Source organism: Lygodium microphyllum, chromosome 15 (genome assembly GCF_053477565.2).
Source record: "Lygodium microphyllum isolate KBCC chromosome 15, Lygodium_microphyllum_v1.1.10, whole genome shotgun sequence".
Classification (NCBI taxonomy): domain Eukaryota; kingdom Viridiplantae; phylum Streptophyta; class Polypodiopsida; order Schizaeales; family Lygodiaceae; genus Lygodium; species Lygodium microphyllum.
This window is the reverse complement of record NC_141149.1, coordinates 105,151,616-105,178,793: the sequence shown is the minus strand read 5'-3', so window position 1 is coordinate 105,178,793 and position 27,178 is coordinate 105,151,616. Positions and strand designations below refer to the sequence as shown.

At 41.6% G+C, this 27,178-nt stretch overlaps 1 protein-coding gene across 3 annotated transcripts in view; it reads right to left on the bottom strand.

Annotated features, from left to right (window-relative positions):
- LOC148024859 (helicase-like transcription factor CHR28) overlaps positions 1-27,178 on the bottom strand; it is a 93,229-nt gene that overhangs the window by 61,668 nt on the left and 4,383 nt on the right. The window lies entirely within an intron of this gene.

Here is a 27,178-nt window from a genome sequence, read left to right as displayed (position 1 = left end):
AGATGTGATGGCATAAGCCATTCTTTCCTCAAAATATGCTTGATCCTTGTAATACCATGCAGGTGTTTCCACAAGTGGTAGATTTGGTGGAGTTTGTTGTATACTTTCACCCAAATATCTAGAGTTAATCTTGTTATGTACATATCTGGTAAAATCTTCATTGTCTTGTTCTTCTGGGTCAATGCACAAGGGCGTTTGATCAAGAACTTTGTTTTCTTCTCTTAACCTTTTGATTTTTTCCAAGTCAAGATCAATGTCATCAAAAGCCATTTTATAATCAAATTCTGACCAATCTGGAAACATAAATTCCAGATATTCTAATAAATTAAGTCCTATTGATCCTGGCTGGATCGGACTTTGGAACAGTGGTGGTTCTTGTGTTTCTTGTGATGTGTGTAACCATGATCCTGTAGGTTGACAGTAAATGTCTTGAATCTGTTGTAAGTTATCTTCGGGGTAATCTGTGTCCTGCAGATTTTTATAGCATAATAAATCATTTTTAGGAAGTATGGGTGTAGTAGGGCCTTGAGTAGACTTGGAGGTACCTTTTCCTGTGGGTATGATTTCTTTCTCTTTACCCTTGAGAGAAAAATGCATATTCAATGTACCGGTTGATGGAGAGGAGAAATGTGATGTCCAGCCTTTATCTAGCCGTTTGTTTGAGAAAGTAGACCAGTCTGTTGAATTGCTTGGTGTTGGAACTATTGCTGAAGAAACATTGGCTGTGGCTGGTTTTGCAATAGTATTTTTTTGTATTTGCTGGCAGAGGACAAGTAATTGATCTATGATCTGCTGTAAGGATTCCATTTTCTCAATGAGTCCTGTTAATGCCAGATGTGTCCAATTGACTGCTTGCAATTCTGCTGTCCAAGAATTATTATCCTAGGGTCGCAAATAAGGCGCTGCCTTATAATGATTTTCTTCATACTCAAAAGTCTGAAGAGCATTGATTACAGAAGATGTAGCCTTTTCAATGAGCTTCTTACAATGTTGGCAGATCCATGAATAACTTAGTCATGTAAGCACTGTTGAATGTGAAACTTTAAAGTGTTTGCTCTCTAAGAGGGAGAAACTCTCAGCTGTGGTTGTATTACTGCTTTTGAAGATGATTGGTTTGGAGGGGCATTTGTAAGCATCTGTTTTTGCGGAAGTAATAATGTTTTCCCTTTTATATTCTGAACCTTTATAATTTTTTAAGAAAGTAATTCTTTCTTTCTAATAGAGCTAATATCCAGTTGCCATTCAGTAGGCAACTCTATCTCCGACCAATTTACACAATCAAGTAAAAACCTTTGTGTAACCTCATCTGACTTCATGATGATGGTTTGGCCTTTGTCGTTAAAAGAGTTAACCCCTTCTATCACTCTGGGATAGCTAAAGACATACAACGGAAAACCATTCTATATTGAATTGCAAGATGTGCAGAGCATGCTTTCATTTGCAAACCTATAGTTCTGATATGTAACATAAGAAGTTCTGGAAGATACGGATCATCAACTACTATAACATAATTTGGTCTTAGTTTTAAAAAAATGGGGCCATTTGGCAGTGGTGATACTGCAGCTCCAACTATCATATCATGCCAATTTAAATGGTGTGTATCTAAGGCTGCTGCCATACAGGATGCATTTAAGCCTTTTCTAAAGGGGGGAATAATACCTATAGCAATATATCCTAGGTGTATATAAGGGTATTCCTTTCTGTTTTGTTGCTTTTGTATTTTTGGATAAACTAAAGACAGTAGGTTTACATGCTGATCTTCTGAGAGAATCTCTGACAGTTAAAATACCTTGATTTTTTATGAACATGGTAGAAGCTTTGAACTTGAATATTCTGTTTTCTCCATAAATTTGAGATGCACCAATCTCCGGCAAGATCCATTTAGAACTTGGTTGAGCTTCATCAACAATGATGGTAGAATAGCCAAGCGATTTGTATCTCTCTGAGAGACGCTTGAATGCAGAGGAGAAAGCATTCCCAACTTGCTTGGAAGCCATGAGAAATTTATTGGACGTAAGAGAACGGAGGTGCTCGAAGCGGCAACACGGCAATCCAAAGCCTCAATGCCTAAAGATGAGCTAAGCCTCATAATGTCACTTACAACCTCACTTCACTCAAGTAGATGAATGAAAAACTCTGCTCTGATACCAACTCACAGAGTACACAGCGGAAAGCGGAAAGACGGATGAAAGACGATAGCACGGTGCAATGAGATACGGTGCTGAACAATGTGGATATGGAAATAAGGAGTCAAGGCAAATGAGAAGACTTGCTGTAAACTTGTTCTCTTGTTATTTGTTATGTTACAATGGTTTACAATGCGAGCCTTATATAGGCAAACTATGAGAGGCAAAAACCTTTCCCGCGAAAGATTGTAGTGGGAGGGAATCTTGTAAAGTTACATTCATGACTTTTGGCGAGAACAAAAATTAAGTTTTGATAAAGGAGAGAGAGAAATATTGTACATCAAGCATAATTTGCTTTTTCAAGGTGGTTTTCGAGAAAGTAAATCAGCTACAGTATTTTGGATTCCCAGCACATGCTCGAATGTGATATCCAGAGCATCAAAGAACAATGACCATCGGAATAATCTTTTGTTCCCTATTTCATTTGGTGCCTTTTTTGTCAAGTAGCCCGATACATGTTTCAAATCAGTTCTGATTGTGAAAGTAACAAATTCTATGAAAAAGTGAAAGGCTTTGATAGCCTTAATCATGGCAAGAATTTCCCTTTGATAGGAGGGATAATTCTTCTGAATGGTTGAGAAAATCCTGGATGCATATCTACAGGGGTACAGTGCTGTAGATTCTTTTTCTTCTTCACAAAGACATCCTCCCCAACCTAAGTTGGACGCATCGGTATAGAGAATGAGTGGATGGCCAGAGGGCAATCTTAATGGGGGAAGATTGCTAATTAGTTTTTTTATGTTTTGGATGTCCAAAGTATGGATATTTTGCTAGTGAAAATTATCCTTTCTTAGTAGAGAATATAACTCCTTTGAATATATATCTTCAAGAGACTATATGTTAATTTTTGGATTCAAATGGTTGAAGCAAAATTGAGGGTAGCACAAATCTATTGTTGGAGAATGTCATGGACCTGGGCACCACCCATATTAAAGAGGTCATCCATTGCTAGGGACCAAGGACACATCAAGCACATGGCAAGTAGAAACAACAAGAATCCCTAGAGCCGCAAGCCATGTGATTGCCAACTACTCAATCAAACTATCAAACCGGTTGAACAAAGCAACGCCCTTATTAAACTCTTGCAAGTGCTTGTGAAGGCAAGCTCCTAAGCTTTGGGATCATCAAGCTTCATCAACTTCCTTGGCAAGCATACACACTATTAGTATTGGACACTACTAAGATTGTAGTTCGTGACTGAAGGTTTTGTAGAGGTTTGTGGTTAACGACTAGGGGAGATTGACAGGCGAAAAATCAAGGACTATACAAGAAGTTACTTTTTGAAAACAACTGGCAAAAGAGTGAAGACTGCATGAGACTGCATGTGAACTGGAGTGCAGCATGAGTTCATGTCACGGCCACGGGGACGTAAAATTTTGAGATGCTCTAATCTTACCGATAACATTTGATTAAGATATTAATCAAATATGCAAGGTTGTTTAGCACGTGTGATGCACATGGCAATTACTTCATGGTAACACACCAGCAACCCTAAGAACGCAATGGATGAAGGCCAATCCTTGAGCAAACCAAGGGGCAAATTGGTTTAGAGGCTTGCTAGTGAATTTTAACAACAAGAGACACTTGGATTAGTGGAGAAGGTTAGAGGATCTCTGTTGTACTCCATCCATTTGCAATAAAGGTTAAGAAAACACCACGAAGGATACCAGTTTTGGGGCCAACAAGCTGTCCAATGTCCAAGATTGTATGGTAAAGTGTGTATTTCAATTTTGTGAATTTGTTAATTGTTGTAATTAGTGCTTAATCAAGTTATTTACCATCCTATCCAAGAAGGAAGGCTAGTTTCATGATTCCACCGCTGGGATACTGAAATGAAGGGATCTTCTAATTGAATCAAACTTGCCTAATCTAATGGAATCAACAAGGAATTGACATGGAAAAGAAGCTAAAATGTATTAACCTAAGAAAACATGAAAGAAATGCTTGAAACAAGCTAGTGCCATGGAAACTCAGCTCCATGTAGGTGAAAGACATAAACTAATGAGACTACCAAGAAAACTTACATGACTTCCAAGTTCATAATGACAAAAGACCCCTAAATTTAGCTAGGGCTGCCTATTTATAGCAAACCCTAAGCCCTATTCCTCTAATCTTATTACAAAGGCTTTCAGCCTATCATTGGCCTTAGTTATTTGTCATTGGCCTTATTTACTTCATTACAAACCCTCCCTGCTTCAATTAGCTTTGCTCTCAAAGCTGCAAATGGGAAGATACTACAATGGATGTAGCATAAAAGTTCAAAGACACAAGTTAAAGAAGAATCCATGGTCCAAGAAGTTCATGATTGTCTTCATGCTGCTCATGCTGTCCAAGAAAGGGTTGTCATAGAAAAAGAGTCATAACTCTCAAAAGATGACATACCAGCGAGACAATAGGACTTGCGGAGAGGAACATGGAGTGAACTCGGCAAACATGGAGAAGAGAAGAGAAGAGAGAAGAAACTCTGATGAATGGAATGATGAAGTTCTGAATCATGTAGTGAATGTGATATAAGGGAACAAGGGTGTCATAGCACAAGGAAGATGATGAACACAACCACGAACCACGAACCGCAATGTCCTCCTGAAGGGGTGTGAGGGTAGTGGAGAGGCTGGAGAGAAGAGGTGATGAACTGAATGAATCAGCTGTGAGGAATGAATGAGAGAGTGGCCTATAAATAGGCACAGTCAATCTAGGATGGTGCCCCTTTTTGGGGCTACAAACCCTAAACGCAAACCCTAAACACAAAATGCAAAAACACAAAAATGCAAACTGCGGATGAAGGGTGAAGGGTTTCTCAACACCCCCTCTTAGGCCCAAAAAGGGAAACAAGAGAAGAGTGAGGTGGAGATGCAATGCTACATGCTGAAGAATGCTCATACAGCAGGTGCCACTTCGACAATGTCCCTTGTGGGAAAATTGGTCACTTGCCCAAGCCCCCTAGTACATAGATGATGAAATCATGCAATGCATAGGAGGAATGTTGGACTTTGTGTGGTGCTGAGAACCATAAGGATATACCCGACCTCAATCTTGGGAGGTGGCTCCATGCTAACCAAGGGACGAAGGCAAGAAGAAGAGGAGGAAGAAGATGTAGAGGATCTAGAAGATCCAAGATTTCCTCCGGAAAGAAACCTGCAGTAAAGAACAGTAGAAAGAGTAAACTGGAGAACCTGAAACGCAACCTTGGGAGAGAAGCCACTGGCTCCGTGCATCCATGCTGGAAGGAATATGAAGGCCTCATCACCAAGTCGCAGCAGAACCTCTGAGGTCCTGATCTAGGAGGTACCTGAAGATCCTGGGTATCAGTAGAAGAGATGACTAGTCGAAGACAGCCACCCCAAGAAAGTAAAGGATGGGTGAAGAACTTCATGTGGGGTAGGTTCCTCCTTTAAGGTGGGAGGTGGAGGAGCCCCCGCTGAAGTCGAAGAAGTAGATGCCCCCTTTGAGAGCAAAGAAATAACATCCCCCTCTAAAGTAGATAGGGAATCCAAAAACTCATGGATCACGGACTCTAAAAGATCTGATGACGAAGGAAGTACCACCGGTCGTGCCGAAGAAGGTATTCGGGGTGTCGAAGAGCTCCCAGAGGTAGCCTCTCGAACCTGAGTAGTCGAGGGTGGGGAAGGGTAGGGCTTAGAATGAGCAAGAGGTGGGCAACAGTCGTTGTCTCTCAGTGGAGCGGACTAGGTAGCCGAAGAAGATGAAGGAATCGAGCAACCACTATCTCTCCAAGGAGCAAACTGACGAGGAGACGGTATCAAACAATCACAGTCTCTCGATAGAGCGGACAGTAGATCCGTAGGTTGTGGAAGCCACTATACCTGAAAATAAGTGGAAGAAGACTGCCGCTGGCATTGCGACAATCTCTAGGAGGTCGTAGTGCCAATCGATCCTCCATGTGCTCAAAAGGACTTAGTGCACATTGGATGCGTCTTATTGCCTTGAGCTTAGTACTCTGATAGCCAATGTAGAACGATCTCTTTGGCCCAGAAAGGAGAGGTGGCACGAGGAGTGCCTGGTGGAAGACACATATACTCCGGAGAGGTGGGGAGCAAAGGTCGAAGTCGGCAAGCATCGGTGGTGTGTCTGGTGATGCCACAGTAGAAGCACCCAGTAGTCTGGTCATCTGTTGGTAAAGAAGCCATGGATACCAGTGTGCCTTGCTGAAGAAGGAAGAGGTCAACCATCATGAACCACGAGCCGCAATGTCCGCCTCAAGGGGTGTGAGGGCAGTGTGAAGCACAAACCGCAATGTCCGCCTCAAGGGCTGGTAGGGTAGTGGAAGGGCTGGAAGTGAGCTGCCAATGGGAGGATGATGTGACCAGCAGTAAGAGGTTGCAACCAATAGAAAAACACAGGTGAGGAGAGAGAAAGACTAAAAACGCAAGCAGGACAGCCTGCAAAAAAAAGAGACTAAAAACGTAGGCAACAGGTGAGAGAAAGACTAAAAACGCCAGAAAAAACAGCAGCAGCAGTCAATATGCTAAAATCAGCTCCGAACAGTGTGTGATAGGCTAGAAAGAGGCGTCAGACTACTGTAGACAGCAATGGCGAGCTTGGATCGCGACGTCCTCCTTGTTTGGGGTGTGAGCAGCAAGCTGAAATACCTGAAATCTGCAAAAACGAGATTGTTTTCTGAATGGAGAGTGATCAGCAACAATCATTCTGCTGTAAACAGCTGCAAATTGCGGGTGAAACGCTGGGAACAAGCGCCAGACTGTAGATAACAGCAAGGGACAGCTGAGACTACGATGTCCTCCGCGAAAGGGGTGTGGGCAGCAGGCTGAAAACACCTAAAACCTGCAAAAATGAGATTTTGATGCAGTGAAAGAAGAAGAGAAGTAGATACCGAACCCACCACCGGTCTTTCCCTTCACTGGAGTGGAGGATCTTTGCCATTGTTTGAGCAGAACCAGCTCTGATACCATGTCAAAAGATGACATACCAGCGAGACAGTAGGGTTTGCGGGGAGGAACATGGAGTGAACTTGGCAAATATGGAGAAGAGAAGAGAAGAGAGAAGAAACTCTGATGAATGGAATGATGAAGTTCTGAATCATAGAGTGAATGTGATACAAGGGAACAAGGGTGCCGTAGCACAAGGAAGATGATAAAGACAGCCATGAATCACGAACCGCAATGTCCTCCTAAAGGGGTGTAAGGGTAGTGGAGAGGCTGGAGAGAAGAGGTGATGGACTAAATGAATCAGCCGTGAGGAATGAATGAGAGAGTAGCCTATAAATAGGCACAGTCAGTCTAGGATGGCACCTCTTTTTGGGGCTGCAACCCCTAAACGCAAACCCTAAACGCAAAACGCAGAAACGCAGAAACGCAAAAACGCAAATTGCAGGTGAAGGGTGAAGGGTTTCTCAACAATAACTTCTGAAATATAGCTCCGAATCAAACAAATGAGGTGTCATTTTGAAGAATACACCTAGGAGCATCACATCCAAGCATAAAATCTTGACTTTGATGACGTCAAACCATTTATTTTTATGACAGGAAGCTGTATTAAACAGTGAACTCATGCTTCTTCAACTTTTTCTCCCATAAACCAAATAAAAATCAATGAAGACAAGCTGTCAATCATATTTGCAGATCAAGCGATCAAATAGTCCAACCATTCTTCCATAGCAATCCTCCCGGATCAAATGGGAATCCATCAAAGTGATCATCATCATGAAAACAACTGCCAAAACTGTCAATGACTATGCCCGGGTCAAATGGAAAAGAAGAATCATCCCAATGATCCCCCAGATCAAAAGGGTAATGAACATTCTCATAATCTGCCTCATAGTCATCATGGTCAAATGGATGTAAAGGATTTTCATTTTCCAACATGTACATATCCCAATCACCTATGGGCTTATATGCATCAATAGAATCACCATAGAAACCAAAATTTGCATAATCATGTCCCTCTTGAAGGATAGAGGTCTCATGAAAGTCCTCCTTATGTTGCATGCTGCCCTTAGTGAAGTTCTCATGAAGGTCCTCCTCATTGTCCTCATATTTTTCAGCATTGTTCTCCATTTGCTCTTCTTCGTTATCGTCATTACCATCTATGCTGTCCACATTGTCAGAAGTGGAGCAGCGGTGAAAGCATAAACATGTGCTGAAATAAACTGCTGAAACACAAGACAAAAAGAGAAAAGAAAAGAACACAATACAGATGAGAACTCAGATGTATGCACGGGAAATGGAATCCATATATCTGAACACGAGACAGTCGCATACAACAGTGAGTCACTGGCTGCGTGGGCACTGGCACTGGCTCCTCTCTCCACAGAGTCTGCAGATGGTGAAGATGAAGTGACTGACTGAGGAGGAGCCACTGAGTATAAATAGGCTGAAAAAGTGGGGAGCAATAATGCTGGTCGGACAGCATTAAAGCTGGCCGACTGGTGCATAAAAATGCTCCACTGGCATAAAATGCCACAACAGAAAATACCTAAAATACCTAATAAAAAATGCCCAGCCCAGATCAAGCTCAGACTCACACATGAGCTGACAAATACTCTGCTAACACCCTCTCTCAGATCATGAGTGATCTGATACAATACAATAGTACAATGAAAAGGGATCAGAAACTATATAACATAGAACCACCAAGTAGAACCATGGATACCCAAGCAGTGGGTGATCAAGCCACCACCAAGGTGCCTCGGAGAGAACCTGATGTCGATGTCGATCGTACCAAACACCTGAAAATAGAGAAGATCATAGCATGTCTCTGTGTCCATCACCAATGTCTCGCAGTAGCATACAAGACCATCCTGTCAAAAATGCCTCTGAACATAGGTGACCATGGAGTCCCCGCCTTTGGCCAGACCGCCAAAGTGTCCCCTCATGTGAGCTCCAGACGAAAGCCTCCCGCTCTCTGTCAGATAACCAGCTCAGCATGAACCTAGATGTCAATCCCAGCTCTAGGATTTGATTCCGCCAGACTGAAGTCGATGCGTCAGGGACGTCCCTCTCTGGAACCTGTGCACCTGTATAAAAATATAGATGAGGCGCGGCTGCCCCATCTGAACACCCGCTCACACTCCCTCTCTGGCACAAGAGAGTCGTGAGGGATGACCTCATCACCACCACTAGAAAGCAGCCGAGGAAGGGGCCACCAAGCCCTTCCCGCGATCCAAAGAAGAGGATCCCTTCCGCGCCTTGGACTTCACCTTGGTCGGAGGATCGGAGTCGGAGTCTGATGAAGGAGAGGACTCATCGGTAGAGTCAACATCTCGCTTCTTCTTCTGCTCCTTCCTGGAAGCCGCTAACTTCTTGCAGTCCTTCCACAAATGTCCCTTCTTGCCACAGTGGTAACACTGAGCCTTCGACTTCTTCTTCCCGTCACCCCTCTCTGAAGCTACATAAGCCTCACCTCCATAATGTGCCGGAAGCCGCCCCTGTAATCTCAAGGATGCCTCATGCTCAAGAAGCATCGAGGTCATATGTGTAAAACTGACAGGAGTCGATGATGTCTGCGCCCGCAAAGCATTGGCCACTCCATCAAACTCCGGGGGGAGCTTGTAGAGGACCATCCCAACGAGATGCACAAACCAAGCTTTCATGACAGCACTCCATGTGAGATAATCAAGTCCATGTAACTTATCATCAGTGGAAGTGCACGGAGAAGCCATATGGAGAGGATAAGAAGAGAAGTAGAGAAGAGATGGAATTTAGAGAGGAAACACAGCCAAAACACAAGCACAGACTGCAGAAAATGAGAGTTCACATGCAATATAGCCCAAAATCTGATCAATAGAAGACAAAATCTGCTGCAAAAAGTCAAAAAAATCAGTCAAAAACTGCCAAAAACAGCAAAAACGGCCTGAAGTAACAGTCACCCAGCCACGAGAGATGCTGAATCAGCAAAACGCAGGCTGTAAACTGGAGAAAACAGGTAGAAAACTGTCGCCAGCAGCTGCAGATGAAAAACGCAGGCAGCAGAGGGTGCGTAGGCAGCAGAGGGTGCGTAGGCAGCAGGCGATGGCAAAACTGCAAAAAACGCAGGCTGAAAACAGCCCCAAAACAGGTCGCCTGGCTGCTACAGCAGTCGCCTGATCAGCAGGGGTACAAAACAGTCCTGAAATCAGCAAGAAAACACAGCAGAAACACAAATCCTGAAAACTGATACCATGTCAGAAGTGGAGCAGCGGTGAAAGCATAAACATGTGCTGAAATAAACTGCTGAAACACAAGACAAAAAGAGAAAAGAAAAGAACACAATACAGATGAGAACTCAGATGTATGCACGGGAAATGGAATCCATATATCTGAACACGAGACAGTCGGATACAACAGTGAGTCACTGGCTACGTGGGCACTGGCACTGGCTCCTCTCTCCACAGAGTCTGCAGATGGTGAAGATGAAGTGACTGACTGAGGAGGAGCCACTAAGTATAAATAGGCTGAAAAAGTGGGGAGCAATAATGCTGGTCGGACAGCATTAAAGCTGGCCGACTGGTGCATAAAAATGCTCCACTGGCATAAAATGCCACAACAGAAAATACCTAAAATACCTAATAAAAAATGCCCAGCCCAGATCAAGCTCAGACTCACACATGAGCTGACAAATACTCTGCTAACACACATCTGCATGTACTTGCTCTTCTTCATAGAAATCTTCAGCTTGTAATGCTTTAGGTGGCTCATGTGGTACATAACCCATATGGTTGGGCTGATAGTAAGTGTCATAGCTCTCATTCCCGTAATGCTATCCTTAAAAATTATCATAACTACTACATTCATCCATGTCATGATGGCTGACATTCTCGTAGACATTACCATAAGCATCTTTATAGGCATGCTGTCCAAAGTCATGTGGATGAAACCTTGAAGGAGAAACATGATAATCATGATGAGAAGGCTGATCAAATACATCATACTGCTGTCCAAATGTATGTACATGCTAATCATAAGCAAAAGAATCTTCACAAGTATTATATCCTTGCTCAAAGTAGCCATGATAGTCATTGCTTTGGTAAGGAATACATGCATGATATTCTTGATCAAATCTGTCATAAGAAACATCATCTTATTGCTCACCAAAATGGTTTGAATGATACCCATTTTGCTCATCATGACATGAAGTATAGCATTCATTTTGTTCAAAACATCTGCCAAAATATTGCTCATATGAGGGAGAAGTGCCATATGGTTCATATGCTGAGTTGCCATGAGATATATACTCATTCACTGAAGTATCATGACATTGCAGACCATAGTTCTCACAAGTGGAAAGACTTGAGACACTGGAAACTGCTATAGGTGGTAGCACTTGAGACACTGGAAACTGCTATAGGTGGTAGCCATACATCAAAGAGAGTAATGAGTTTGCCAATGCCCATCTTCATTTCCCTAATATCACTTGCCACACTTGCCAACCTGTTCTCTGCATGCATGATGTCCCAACTATCCATAGACACAGTTTTGGCCATAACTTGATGAATACAAGTCCGAATGGAACAAATGATAGCTCTATTTGAAGCCTATGATGTCTAGCTTCAAATGAGAGTGCTGGTTTCATCACTCTCTTCCTTTGGTTCTTCCTTTCTCTTCCATAGGAGCAAGTGCAATATTGAACAAGGATGTCCAATCATCTGATATAGTTGCTGCTGATGCAGCTTTCTTCACACTTAATACTGCAGAGGAGGCCTTCCGCTGTATAGAAGCATCTGAACTTGGCGACATCTACCTTAATGCACTTCCAAGCCTGGAATTTGATGAAAAGAAGGCATCGAAGTCAGTGTCCTTTCTCTGTTGCTGCTGCTGTTTTTTTGTTCTCTGTTGCAGCTCTCTTGTTGCTGCTGTGCTGTTGCTTTTTTTTTCCCTCGGCTGCAGCCCCTCTGCCCTTTTTCCTGAGCTGAATTTCCCATGCTTCAGCTATTGTATTACCTACATCCAGGCAGGTCCAAATAGCTCCACCTCCATGCAACCTACTGCAATTGAACCATCATCAAAATGGGATGTTGCTTTGCTCAAAACTCACTCAAAGGTCATTGTCAAGCCCTCACCAATGTAAAGAAGCCAAAAGTATTCATAGAAGCTCTATCACCAACTCATGCCATCTTCAGTAGCATGATGACATTCTGCCTTGCAATCTTGTGCTATTTTGCATGTCATATTCTCAAGCAGAAGTACCCCAGAGCAAAACACATTTGTCCATGAAATCTACTGCATAAATCCACACTTCTATTGCCTCAAGTACTTCTCCAAATGGCTGCTATAAACTGGACTGAATATCTGCTTCTTCTTAGGTGCTTAAGGGTATTCAAATCCTTGATGTCTAACTTATGAAAGAAGTCATCAAGAGTGCGTAGAGTATTTTATTGATGAAGATGGTCTACCTATTGATCAACAGCCTCTCTATACCAAGGACCAATGTGCTAGAATGCTTTGTTTTGAATGTTGTTCTTTGATTCTTTTGACAGCTCCAAGTTTCAAGCAGCTTGCCACAAGCTGATATAGAGACCACTCTCAAGTATACCAAGCTTTTTCTGTATCTTTCAATTTATCAACGATAAGTTGCAATTCATTTTGCACAAGACTACACTCATGTTGTGGTGCATCTGCAATAGTATGTGACCCTTGCTCGTGAAATCAAATGTCAATTTCAAGCTATCCTTCATTCAACGCCCTGGCAACGGCCGCTAATCCACTCATCCACCATCACCATTCACTTCAATCTTCAAAGATAAAGTGGCCTGATCTGCTGTTATCATTCTCCTGGCAGAAAGAAGATGAAGGGAGAGACAAAGCTTACCAAGAAGAGGAAGGAAGGTGCAGCATAAATGAATCTTCTCCTACTACTTTGGTGACTTCTTGTTCTTCGCAAGTCTTCTTTTTCCAAATGCGTATCACTAAGCAATTTGCACACACTCTGCTGCTCTGCGCTGCACGAAGGCCACCAACTACTGCAGCAGACAATAAGACATGACTCTTAACTAGAGAAGCAAAGTTTGTCGTGTCATTTGAAGCCCAAAGAACAAATTCTGATGCATACTGCTTGATCTCCAAAAACGGACTGGGAATCCTTCGCAGCCTAAGATACTGCAGAGAATACAAGCTCTGAAAGGGCCACAGTATCATCACATCCTTCACATCCTCCGATGTGTTTGCTTCCTATAAACACATTTGAAACAGTGGATTGTCCTGTAAGGTTTTGTAAAGCTTCTTGTACTTGAACTTCATTAGTTAGTTCATCGAGCTCAACTATTAGAGATTGGACTCCCAACTCACTTTCACTCTAGAACAATATGGGACCAAGTCTTGGAGTAGATGATGACAAGATTCTGCACGTTCTTATTCCTTACTAGATCTTCAATTTGGCCAGCCAAGGAGGAGCCGCTGGACGTGCAGCTAACCAGAGAAGAAAGGAAAGGGAAATGCTGCTGTGTGAACAGATGATAAAACATAGCCTGATCAGGCAAAATCGTCACACAGATGGATCTCAAGCCTCTACATTGGCCCTCTCCACAGCAGCCCGCAGCCCTAGCTCTGGCCTCACTTGCAGCTTTACCTGCAAAAAGATGAAAATCACAAACAGTCCAAGCTCCTGATCGTTGAATTGCTGGAATTCAGTGTCGTATGAAGAGGAGGAGGACAATGGAGATAAATGGATAGACAAATGTTGATCTACAGAAAACCGAAAGAAGATGGCAACCCGAACGATCAAAACGAAACAGGAATGAGAAATTAGAAGGCCGTTGAAGGTGCCGTTGGAGATATAGGAACGATGAAGATTGTAATCCTAATCAGCGCAAATTGCGTTGAATGGAAGCAAGTCTGATGCTCTTGCCGTTTGAGATTCAATCATCCACATCAGGCACGGAGTCTTTAGGCATAAATGAGGACTATGAGCATCCAAGGACTAGACTGCTAGATTTCTCCTCCCGTTGTGCTTCCGTCAATGCAATTTGAGGCTTCCATTCTTTTTCTTTTTCTTTTTTGCTTGCTGTTTCAACACATATGTTTCTTGCTTGCCTTCTCTTTCAGCTATAACTTGCTCCCTAGGGCGTGCAGCCCCAACTGGATTTGGCCTACAAGCTCTCGGAGTCTTTCACCAGTACTAACAAATGAGTTGCAGAGAACAAGATTGACTTGCTCAAATGAAGGTGAAGGAGGGCGGGTCCTCTCTATGTTTACTAAGCTCGCTTCCAGCTCAACTGAGCCTTTGTTGCAGCCTGATGCTGAGGAGGGAGAAACTTCATACCAAGGCGACAGCACATTGAGTTCAGGGTCTTTGTATTTGCTTCTCGATCTGATCAATTGTACAAAAGTCATTGATTGCTTGTTGCTTTTGATCACTGGACATTCTTCTTAGCATGATGAGCTACATCGTACTAGTTTGAAGTGTAGCCCGCTATTGTATGTCCACTCTCGATAGAAGTGTGCTTCTCTTGTTGAAGTGGTTGATTCAACTACAATGCATATGCTACATTCTTTTGGATAAACTGGCTCCTCGCTTGCCACCATTGACAACTACACCTTACAACTTTATGCACCTCTTTTGCCCTCCATGAGATGAATAAAGGGAAGACCATTGAAGCTCACAGAAAAGCTTGAGAGAGATGAGGAAGAAGAAGATGAACCCTACTTTCAAAAAGTAGAGGTAACTTTAGTCCCCTTTAGTCTCCCATAGCTCTTCTTTTAACAAATGTCCTTCAAAATAAGACAAAATATAATGACCACCTGCTAAAATAGATGGAGCTTGCCATTATCCACTGGTTCATGCCAAGAACCTCCATCTTGGTCACAGCTTGTGATAGATCTCCATGTCTGACCACGGTTATGGAAAAACTAACTCTTGTGACTAAATTTGAACTGCGGTTTTCACTCGCTAGTCACTGCAACTAAATCTAATGCATGAAAATGACTTCTGGCAAGATCTAAACTAATGCTCTAATACCATTGAAATAAAGGGATCTTCTAACTGAATCAAACTTGCCTAATCTAATGGAATCAACAAGGAATTGACATGGAAAAGAAGCTGAAATGTATTAACCTAAGGAAACATGAAAGAAATACTTGAAACAAGCTCATGCCATGAAAACTCACGTCCATGTAGGTAAAAGACATGAACTAATGAGACTACCAAGAAAACTTACATGACTTCCAAGTTCATAATGACAAAAGGCCCCTAACTTTGGCTAGGGCTGCCTATTTATAGCAAACCCTGAGCCCTAGTCCTCTAATCTTATTGCAAAGGCTTTTAGCCTGTCATTGGCCTTATTTATTTGTCATTAGCCTTATTTACTTCATTACAGATACCATCAATTCCCTTGGTGGGCTTGAGGCACTTGATTGAAGATTAGAAGCTTTACTCTAGTGCTGAAATCGTATTTAGCTGAGCACTACAGCAAGAATGTCTTCAAATAGTGATGGGATCAAGCACGGATGATACCTCTCGATCTGAGAATTCGCAAAGTGTTGGGGAAAATGCAATGCCCGCCGATTTTAGACAAGGCACACAACATGGACAGCAAGCTGATAATGTTGGTTTAGACCAAAATGTGGGTCCTTCTAGGCCTTTAAAAGCTGATGATCAGCAAGAGGAAGAGGAATTCGATGACCAATTTAAAGATCGGGTAAGGACAGCAACTGAAATGTTTATGCAATTGACAAATGATCCTCAGTTTATGTGCTTTTTGAACCCTTAAAGGAGGGCAGCAAGCACAAGAAGAGGAAATCGTCTTCAAGAGCTTTGGGACAACAAGATGCACCAAAGCAAGAGCCAATACAGCAGCATGATCTAAATGTGGGTAGCGAGCATAAGCAAATGATACTAGAAGTATAAAGCATCGCATTGCTTAAGGGTAATAAAGGCCTATAACCTAGTGGAGATTTGAGGCACAAGTAAAGTTACGAGGTAAAGTTTTCATATGCTTCTTGGTGAAGCTTGTCACAGTCTTGCTATGGGCTGCCCAAGGAACTTCGGAATTATCGTACAAAGACAAAGGTCACCACTTTGACTCGGTTAATTGAGAATGCTACTACAGGAAATGCATTATTGTTGGGACAGTCAAGTGGTTTTGGGGGCAGCATTAAACAGGACAAATCTGAAAAATTTTCAGCAAAGAAGCCATTTGGTAAACAAGTTTACCAGAATTCTCAAAGCACAGGTAAACCTTGGCAGTTCAAGAAAAAACCAGCCAAGTCCTTTGGACAGTAGTCAAAGGACCAGAAGAAACCTTTTGTGCGCAAGTCTCTTGAAGAGAGAAAGGCTTTAATGGCTGAGAGAAAGTGCTTTATCTGTGAGCAGACTTGTCATATTGCGTCTAACTGTCCGGACAAGAATAAGAGATCAACTGATGATGATAAAGAGGACAGGAAAGGAAAGAAGCCCAAACCTTCAGCAGGTTTAGTGCCAGATATGCTGGGAGACAAGCCACAGTCGGATGCTAATGAGCTCTGCAGAGCTTGGGGTAAAGTTAGGGATCAACATGTACTCATTTTCTTTGATCCTGGAGCTAAGGCAAACTTTATCTCACCAGAGTTGGCTTCTACTTTGGGCATTAGAGCAAATGAGATGGGCTACACAGCAGAGGCAAGGTTGGCATGTCTTGGCCACTCAGAGTCTGTGACACCCATTCTTGGAAAGCTGCATCTTCATGTACAGTCTTATGTTAATGCAGAAGAATTTTATATCATGCCACTTGAAGGCTGTGATGTCTTGTTGGAAATGCCATGGATGTTCAGAAAGCATGGTGTGATGGATGCCTTTAACAAGACACTGACTTTGGAACATAGGGGAAAGACTCATGTGCTTGATGTGAAGCTTAAAGGAGAGTCTGTACCTGTTGTATCGGCTTCTGCCATTAAATCTATAATAAAGAATCATCTTTCTGCGTACTTGATTTTTGCACGTGATGTCAAGGATAATGATGAGTCAAATTTCTCTATGTTAAATAGAGACAGGTCTGCTTTCTTGTCTCAGTTCAGTGATTGTTTTTCTGACTCATTACCATCACAATTGCCACCAGAGAGGTCTGAGGATCATGCAATAGATTTGGTGCCAGACAGTAGCCCACCAAATAGACCTCCGTATAGGGTTAGTGCAGCCCAACAGAAAGAGATATTGAGCCAGGTGAATGAGTTGTTGGAAAAAGGGCTGATTCAGCCAAGTTTATCTCCCTTTTGCTCACCAGTGCTCCTAGTGCAGAAGAGGGACATCCTTGACCGTTTGGAATGAGCGTCAATTTTCAGCAGGATAGATTTGAAGAGTGGATATCACCAGATCAGGATTAAGCAAGAGGATGTGCATAAGGCTGCATTTAGGACCACGTTTGGTCTCTATGAGTTCTTGGTAATGCCATTTGGACTTACTAATGCTCCTGCAACGTTTAATCGAATGATTGACAGGATTTTTCGTCCATACAGGCAGTTTGTTGGTACATTCGTTGATGACATGATTGTCTTTTCAAAGAATGAACAGGAGCATAGAGAACACTTGAAAGCAGTCTTTGATGAGCTTTGCAGTAATAGGTTGCTTATCAATGGCAAGAAGAGTGAGTTCTTCTTGGAAGAAATCTAGTTTTTGGGGCACAGTGTCAAAGGATGGTGTCCGAATGGATCCTGCTAAGGTTGAAGCAATTAGAACATGGCCAGATTTGAAGACCGTCCATGATGTTAGAAGCTTCTTGGGTTTGTGTTCTTACTACAGGAGGTTCATTCGCAATTTTGCAGAGATTGCTTCACCTTTACATGCTTTACAGAAGAAAGGAGTCTCTTTCCAGTGAACACAGAAAGAGATTTCAGCTTTTAACCTTCTTAAGGAAAAGATGACTTCTAGTCCAGTGATCATTCTGCCAGATCTTAGGAAGTCATTTATTGTCCAGTGTGATGCCTGTGGCAATAGCATTGGTGCAGTGCTAATGCAAGATGGCCGGGTAGTGGCTTATGAAAGCAGAATCTTGCGAGGGCCAGAAAAGACTATGCAGACAGGAAATGATGGGATATAGACTATTATTTGCAGGTTTAGCAAACAGGCTCATTTCATTCCTGTCAGGAAGAAGATAAAACCAGATCAGATGGCACGTTTGTTTATGTGCAATGTTTTCAAGTATCATGGTATGCCACAGTCTATTGTCAGTGACCGTGATCCACAAATGACAAGTCTATTCTTGTCACAACTCTATAGAAACAGAATTTGTATCCTTTTTCATTAATTTGTCTATATAATGATTTATTAAATTTGTTTCCTTTGCACTAATTATTAGATATAAAGAAAATTGCATTGGAGCTGGCCACTGATGAGGGTCACAGGTTATGGTGGACCCACGCGGTGGGTTAGAGAAAAGATAGATCACACTTCCACCTATATGGCCCGATTGGGCACCTGTGACCAGAACTTGCGCATATCAGGGTTAGACTCGCACACAGAAAGGATTGATGCCTTGAAGTGTGGGTTAGATCTGCCAGAACAAACAGTTACAATCAACAAGATGGCATGATCATGAAATGCTTGTACAAAGTACATGTGTGGGCTGAAAGCTTGAAATGCACATTTCTTTGCATAGGAAAGTCACATGAAGATTCTGATACCGTTTTTGCGATGTATACGGAAAAAGCTTTCATATGACACCCATATTGGGGGGTCCCTAAATTTTAGGAGCCTCGAATTAGCCTAAAAATGCTAGTCCTAAAAAATAGGGATGTCATTCTAAAAATAGTAAATTCTATACTCTGACTATGCTTACTAAATTTGGTTGTTTCTATTCTTGACAGTATTCAGCCCAAAAAGGAAGGCCATAGAGAAGAGACAAGTGTCAAGACACTTGTCACACAAGTTTCCAAGTGTCCCACCACTTGTCACATCTCATGACATGTGGCTGGACACTTGTCTTGTGCTACTCCACTTTCCCCTTTTGTACTAGCTCTTCCCTTCCCTATAAATAAGAGCTCGTTTTTCTTCATTCAGCATCATTTTTCTTTGTTGTAAACTCATGTACAGCACCCACAGATAGCCAGAAACTGGCCCCATCCATCCCCATCATCATCCCCCACTTCTCCATTATCAAATTCCTCCATATTCCCTCTTCTATCACTGCTGTTTTACAGGACAGCAAGCCTGTAAATTCATTACAGCACCTCCTTCTCGAGCTCTTTCTTCCATTTTAGCAACAAGAAGTAAGCCCTATCCATATACTGTTGATCAACGATGGAGAAAGGCTGTTTTCCCCTCTTTCTTCTCTCATACTGTAAAGAAATCAGTTATTATCATTGCATAATAGATAATGCATGTGTGTTTGTACATCTTTGCATGATCTTGTGAGAGTGAGAATTACTTCTCCTCACTCTCAGGTTGATTGTAACTGAGCTCTTCCCTAAGGGACTTGGGTTGAGCAGAAATACATTCCTTCGGGGAGGGGTTGCCCATCTTCAACCCTCAATCTTGTCTCCATTACTTTTACATTTTCATGGCTGAAATTTTGTGAGTAATTTTCATTTTCAGCTTTAAGTGTTCATTCTCTTTTATATTAAGTCTCGAAAACAAGCGAATTTCATAATTGTTAAGCATACTATGTTGTTCGGGGCGTTTACAATTCTGGAGAGACATATTCGAGAACATGGGCACAACGCTTAAGTTCTCATCATCATTTCATCCACAGACTAATGGACAGTCAGAAGAGGCAAATTCTACTGTCTTGGATCTGCTTAAGTGCTATGTATCAGAGCACAGGTCAAAGTGGGAGCAGTATTTGCCTTTGGTCGAGTATGCATACAATAATACTGTGCATTCATCAACAGGCAAAGCCACTTTTGAAATCGTTGAAGGTGGTAAAAAGGTTCCTCCCATTTTGCATACAAAGGATAAGATCTTTCAGGCAGATCAATATGTGCAGAGTATGGGGGAAATGTATCAGAAAGTTAAGCATGCCCTTGAAAGGACTCAGGCAAAGCAAAAGAAAGTTGCTGATCATCACCGTCGTAAATTGATATTTTCACTTGGTGATTGGGTACTGTTGCGGTTTGAAAAGGCACGCTTAAAGAAGCAGAAAGGCAAGGAAAGTCTTTTCACTAAGCTTAGTATGCGATATTATGGGCCTTTTCAAGTAACAAAGAAGATTAGTGATGTCAACTATAGGCTGAAATTGCCTGACAATTGAAAGATTCATAATGCTTTCCATGTAAGTCTTCTTAGACCTTATGTGGGTGATGTGCCAGAAGATATGCCAGCTGAGGAACAGCCTGAAGTTGAGGAACTTGATGAAATTCTTGTTCCAGAACAGGTACTGGCACACGAGGAAAGGAAAGTGAAAGGCAAGGTTGCTAGAAGGTATTTGGTTAAGTTCAAGAACTATCCAGCTATAGATGCTAAGTGGATGGACGAAGGTGAACTTGCAGAGTCACCTAATGTGTTGGAACTCTACCTTGAAGCATTTCGCTTGCAACCTACCTTGACCCCTTGTATCTCTAAACTGAAATAGATTATCAAAGTGACAATTGCTCAAGAAAGAAATTATGTACAGAAACTGATTTTGTACAGGTTAACACTTATTGTGTCCATATAGTTTTCTCAGTGCTAAAGAAGTAAGTATTGCTTGCAAGAATACAGTTTTTACTTCTATTAAATTGAATACATGTTGTAACAATGGTTACTCGATCGGGCATGTATTTTGTGAGTTGACTCAGTGGGGATATCATTTTGATGTACCGGCCACTAGATCTCTAGTCAGGGTGATGTGGAGTCATCAAATGAGAATCTGCCACTATGGGATATCATTGTGGTGTACTGGCCACTATATCTGGAAACAGTGATGTGGAGTCACATGATGATAATCTGCCATGTTTCACAGTTAGAACATACATGTGTTAACAGTGTGTTCAGTTCACAATGTTGACTGATAGCATGTATGTGTTGTACATGTGCTGCCAAGTGTAAGTTCACTGGGTTAGCTGATAGCATGTATGATATTCATGCAAACGAGGACGTTTGCGATTTCGAGAGGGAGGTATGTCACAAGACTGTGACAACTGTTACCTTTTTGTTGATTTCTTTATTACATATTTTATTTGGTTTTTCTTTTTGGAAGGGTCCCTCTTGAAATCTAAATGCCTGAGTTGCATGGCCAGTATGTGAAACGGACAGGAATGTCTAGTGAGTCAAGACTGGACAGTTAAGGTCCAGTACAAGTCTGGCCTGGAAGAGACTAGCTCAAAGTGAAGATGGACAAATCTGCAAGAGATTAGTCCATGTGGGGTCATCAGTGGAAATTCACTTTCAGTTGAGCTACATTACAGATTTGGATGTAGCCTTAGTCTGCAAAGATGGTCAGAAAATTAGTAGGATGCAATGGAAGCAACTCCTAAATCTTAGGGAGTTACTATTTTTGGACCTAAAGAATCTGTTCACGTCATTATCTTCGTTTTTGCACGAGGATCAATCCTCTGGTCTGTGCCGAGGTCAAATTCTGCACCGAGCATGGAGAATTTTAGACCGGAAGGCTGGAACGGGAAATATCTTCCAGTGCTGCCACTTGGCACAAATTGGTGCACTTACCTCTTTAAAGAGGGCTGGCGTGCAGTTTTTTGATGGAAATGGGCTCATTTGTGATGAACAACTGCAGATGGAGAGCTCTTGAGAGCTGCTCTACCCTGTCTATGATGCACAGAGGGCTGAGCTTGCTTCCTACTCTCTCTCTTTCTCTCCCTGACAGTATGGTTATGCTGCAGAATCAAGGGCCTTTCTTCTGATTCAGGTACAACTGTGTGGAATATGTTGTTTTTGCATGAGGCAAGAGCCTCCTTTCTCTAGGAACAGGAGCAGTTGTATGCTGTCCCAGCAGGGACAGGTGAGGATGGTAACCTCACCAAGTAAGTGTCTGAAACAGCACTAAATCAGTACTGTTTTTGGACTGTTCAGAGGTTAATTCAGAGCCCAATTGATGTCAGAGTCAAGGGGCACTTGGCCCAGATGATGCAGGACAGTGCAGGGAGCAGTATGAGCTGAAAACAGGTTTCACAACAGGTCTGAACCAGTAATTACAGTGGGCTGAACAGTACAGGGAACAGTATGAGTTGTAAACAGGTTTCAGAACAGGTCTGAACCAGTAAATACAGCAGGTTGAAATGGTCAATTCTGCACTCCAACCAGAAGATTCAGACTTGGGCAGAGTTTCCCCTCCTGGTCAACTTGATTTGGGTTAGTAATTGTACTATTATGCTACCAAATTTCACCCAGAATAGGTGAAAGACAGCCCATTGTACTCTCTCTCTTTTTAAAAATAAAGAAATACCGCAAGGGGCGCCTAACTTAGGGGCCAATAGGGTGTCTGTGTGGCAACAGGAGCATTTTAGCTTCCTGTTTTTCTTCTTGATTCTGTGTCTTTAAGTTCAGGTAAAGTGGGCGACTGTTAATTGGGTGAAAGCATTTATATATTTTGGTTGTACACTACCGCCCTTCCCAGTGAACAGGCCGGTTTCAAAGCTTCAGCATTGTTTCACCAATAGATACAAAGTGGATGGAAGAGGATGACTTGGCAGACCATCCTCAGTTGTTGCAACTTTACTGAGATGCCTTTCAGTTAGAGCCAACTTCGGTCCCAGGTTCAGTAAAGCAAGGGTCCAAAGTATTGCCTAATGCTCAAGGGAAAGGTGGCACTTCTACTCCAATTGTGGTCACCTCTCGTATATAGTGAATCTCAAATATATTCAGCATGCATCCAAGGTACGGGGCTCACAATATGTCTATTCAATGTACTAGTCATTGTGAGATATATACAAATGAGTATGAGTTTCACCCAACTACTAAAACTATATTTTTGCATCAGTTTATGATCAATTTGGCATGAGTTTTTGCCTCTGTTTTGAGACACAAATTCTGATCAGTTTCAGCTTGTTGAAATATCAGAGTGAAAGCAAGAGTGTGCACAAGAGGAAGAGAGATAGCTCAAGTACAAGAAGCAGATCTTGCTTAATGAGTTGTTCACAAGTACAACTGGTACACTCTCCTCTAAATTGAGAGTGACCTCTAGGCTGTTTAAATAGCCACTGGATGGCTAGGGTTAGGGTTTCCCCCTGCCCTCCAGTTCATTCACACCCAACTACCCTTATTCACATGCCTATCTCTCAACACCCCCCCTAAATTCCAAAGTGGCATTGGAGTACAAGACATGTTAATGCCCCCCTCAAACAAAATGGGATGCCTTTATAAATCAGGCTACAAGAGTGCTTATAAGTAGAAGATTTATAGATTTAGAAAAGTCGACCATCAGGTGTTTTGGAGACAAAGTTGGCCTCCAATTCTTTTGGTACTTCAGGGGTGGTAGGACATTTATTGGTAATATGCCTTGTCTTCTTACATTTGTTGCACTTCATTTAGTCAGTATATTTTTTTCAATAGTTACTAATAAGATGTCCCTTCCTATTGCAAAAGGAGCATTTGGTGGAAACAGTACGAACCAAGCGTTGCTCAAGCCTCACAAGCTCTTAAAGTAGATCCCAAACTGGTGTTGCCTTCTTTCTAATTTCTTTTCTCCTCATTTAAACAAGATTGGATAGTGCTTTTCAAGGTTGGATTTGGGATATTTGTAAGAGTAGTTACAAGGATTGGGAATACCTTCTTTACAGCTTTTAAGAGAATTGCAATGGCATCTTCATCATAAATTGGAGCTTGAACTAAGGACAACTGTGCCATGAGCCCCTTCATGTGAAATGAACTTACCTAGGTCTTCTCCTTGCTTATACTCCAAACTAAAAAATGTGATCTTAAGGAAAATTTTAGAGTTCTTTCCTGTAGCACCATAAAGCTTTTCAAGCTCAACCCATTTCTCCTTGGCGGTGGAGAGTTGGTCAATGTGATGGATTAGGAATTCATCTAGATGAAGCATGATCATGGCTTGGGCTCTTTCATCATCTTCTACATCAAGTGGATTTGATGGATCAATAACCTTGGTCCCTTTGATGAAGGGCGAGTAGCCCCATTCCATCATTTTATACTTCACTAGTACCTGCCATGGATGAAAGTCTTTTCCATCAAACTTACGAATTTGAGGTCTAACATCGGTACAAGCAATGGCCATGATAGAAAGCTCTTACTGATTGCTCTAAGCAATGACAGTGTCTAGTCCTTTACACAATGGTCAATAAGTGCAAAAGTAAAAAGAGATTATTAATGTATAGCATGCTTAAATTTAATGTATTACAAGATGAGATGTTACAATGGTCAATGTGTTTATACTAGATCTAACAAATATCTAGCAAGAAAATGATTAGAAGTTTAATCAATAGTGTTTAAAAACACTAATGTCAAGCTTAGTGTGATACTTGAGTGAAGACTAGTTGAAAGTTGGCTTCCCGGTAAGCTCATTAATGTCCCCCGATTGTTGGAGTTGTTCCCACATCTGGAACAAGCTTCAAAGAATATGCTTCAGTGATTAGTATCACTGTTAATGATTCCCTGAGTGAAAAAAAATGAAAATAGGAGAGCTTGAAGCTTCCGAGCTATGCCTGCTAGAAAACCCACAACTAGGGTTTGACAGAGATCTCTTCCTATAGACAGAGATTTGAGAAGCACTCTTGTGGGAGGATAGCCCACTAGGGAGGCTATCAAAGCCTTAAGGTAGCCGCCATTAATTCGCCCTCTGCTGAGCACACAACTATACGGATCTACACGCTGCCACAGACTGCATCTACCTATGTGTGTGACAATGGCGTCCTACTACATGGCCAATGTTGGAGTTTATGGTGCTAGGAAGGAGCATTGATGTTGAGAAAGGTTTGTCCTGAAGAAATCAGAGGCTAATATGCCCTCTTTTTCTCACAAGAGCTTCTCCAAAATGAAGGTAGGTGTTGGCTGGCTATGGAGGTTGAAAGACCAAGATGGGAAAATGAAGCTTTTCTTCTGCACTTAGGTTGAGCTGAGCTTTAGGGAACCTGAAGGGATCAGAGATGGCTCTAATACCATGTTGAAATATCAAAGTGAGAGCAAGAGAGTGTGTACAAGAGGGAGAGAGAGAGAGAGAGCTCAAGTACAAGAAGAAGATCATGCTTAATAAGTTGTTCGCAAGTACAACTAGTACACTCTCCTCTACATTAAGAGTGACCTCTAGGCTATTAAAATAGTCTTTGGATGGCTAGGGTTAGGGTTTCCCCCTGTCCTCTAGTTCATTCACACCCAACTACCCTTATCCACCCTTGCATACATAGGATTCACATGCCTATCTCTCAACGCAACTTAGTTTTTTATCAGTTTGAGAACCGTTTATAATCACTTTTGGGATTAGTTTTGTATCCATTTTTGCATTAGTTACTCGTCAATTTTTGTAATCGGTTTGTGATTAGTTTGGGGTCACATTTACAACAGTTTGTGATCAGTTCTCAGATCAACAAATGATCAGTTTATGATCAAACTATGCTCAGTTTTCAAAGGTTTACAGCTGGTTCCATAGACAACAACATGTTAGTAAATGCCATTGATAGTTTCAGTCATGTTTAATGCTAAGAATATGCTTTGCTATGGTTGTGAAGTCAAAACAGTTGAGAAACATGAGTTATAATGCATCCAATGGGTTTCTAGCAATAGTTTTAGGTTAATTCTCAACATTATTTGATGTTTATGCTAGCTGAAATTTTTCAGCAAGGTTTGGGGCATATGGCATGGTTAGACAACAATGGCCAATGTTGTGATTATGATGCCTTATGAAAATTTCAATGCAGTATTCTTTTCTTTTGGCACAATGCAATGAGATCGAAAACGACAACAGGGATTTTAAGAGGGAGGATTGTCACCACACGGACATGAAATTTTGAGATGTTCTAATCTTACAAATAACATTTCATTAAAATATTCATCAAATATGCAAGGTTGTTTAGGACATGTGATACACATGGCAATTATTTCATAGTAACATGCCAAGGACCCCGAGAATGCAGTGAGCGTCAAAGGCAAAAGATATAATAAGTTATGCTTGATAGATACTAGATGGTACCCGATGTCAAATTTAAGTCTAGACTAATTTATTGGCTACTAATGTCAGTGGTGGCATTAGAGACTAGACATTAATTAATTAATTAATGCTAGTCTAAGGGCTAATAACTGCTCAATGATAATTGAAAGACAAATTGGCCAATTTAATTATTGGCTAGAAAAATTAATTTTTTGAGCACTAGAATAATTATTAAATTAATTCTTAGAATTGATATTTTGATAAGTAATTTAATATGTTGAATAATGCTAGAAAATGAGATTAGAAGGCTGCAACTTGGCAAAACTTACCCATGTAAGTGAAAAAAACGTTTTCAGGACCTAGTGGAAGTCTACTCCAACCATTATGAGAGAATAAGACTGTTAGAGACCAAGAAGAGGCTGCTGATGTGCTTTACAACCACCAGGGATAAGTTCTACAACATGTGACAACAATTTGGAGCCCTCCAAGAGTAAGTAACAACAACCCAAGGTCCTTCTAGTGCAGATGATAGCATACAGGAAAGGACAATAGTCTTTCTAGTGATCCTAAGTTGTAGGTGATAGCTTGCATAGTTGTTTGAGCAGAGCAACATCAATTTTTCAGTATTTCTCACAATGAAATTTTGAAATTTCTCTCTCTACAATACTCTCTCATCCCCCAGTCATCTCTCAAGTTATCTCAGTATTTTCCAATAGTTTGAGCCATCAGAGTAAGAGATTTCACTCAATCTCTATTGTAAACCCTAATTTACAGCAAAAATTAGGGTTTGGACAACTGCCTCAAGATGTGTACTCAAAATTGAGGACCTAGGACTGAAATTCCAACAGCTGAAATTGAGGAATTTCAAGAAAATTCAAGAGACCAACCAACCAATATCAGATTTGGAGCTGAATTTATCTTTTAAGGAGCAAGGTGAAGGCCAATCCCTAAGCAAACCAAGGGGCAAATTGGTTTGAAGACTTGCTCGTCAGTTTTGATAGCAAAAGGCACTTGGATTAGCGGAGATCAAAGGATCTTTGTCATTTGCAATAAAAGTTAAAGAAATGTAGCGAAGGGCTCCAAACAAGCTGTCCAATGTCCA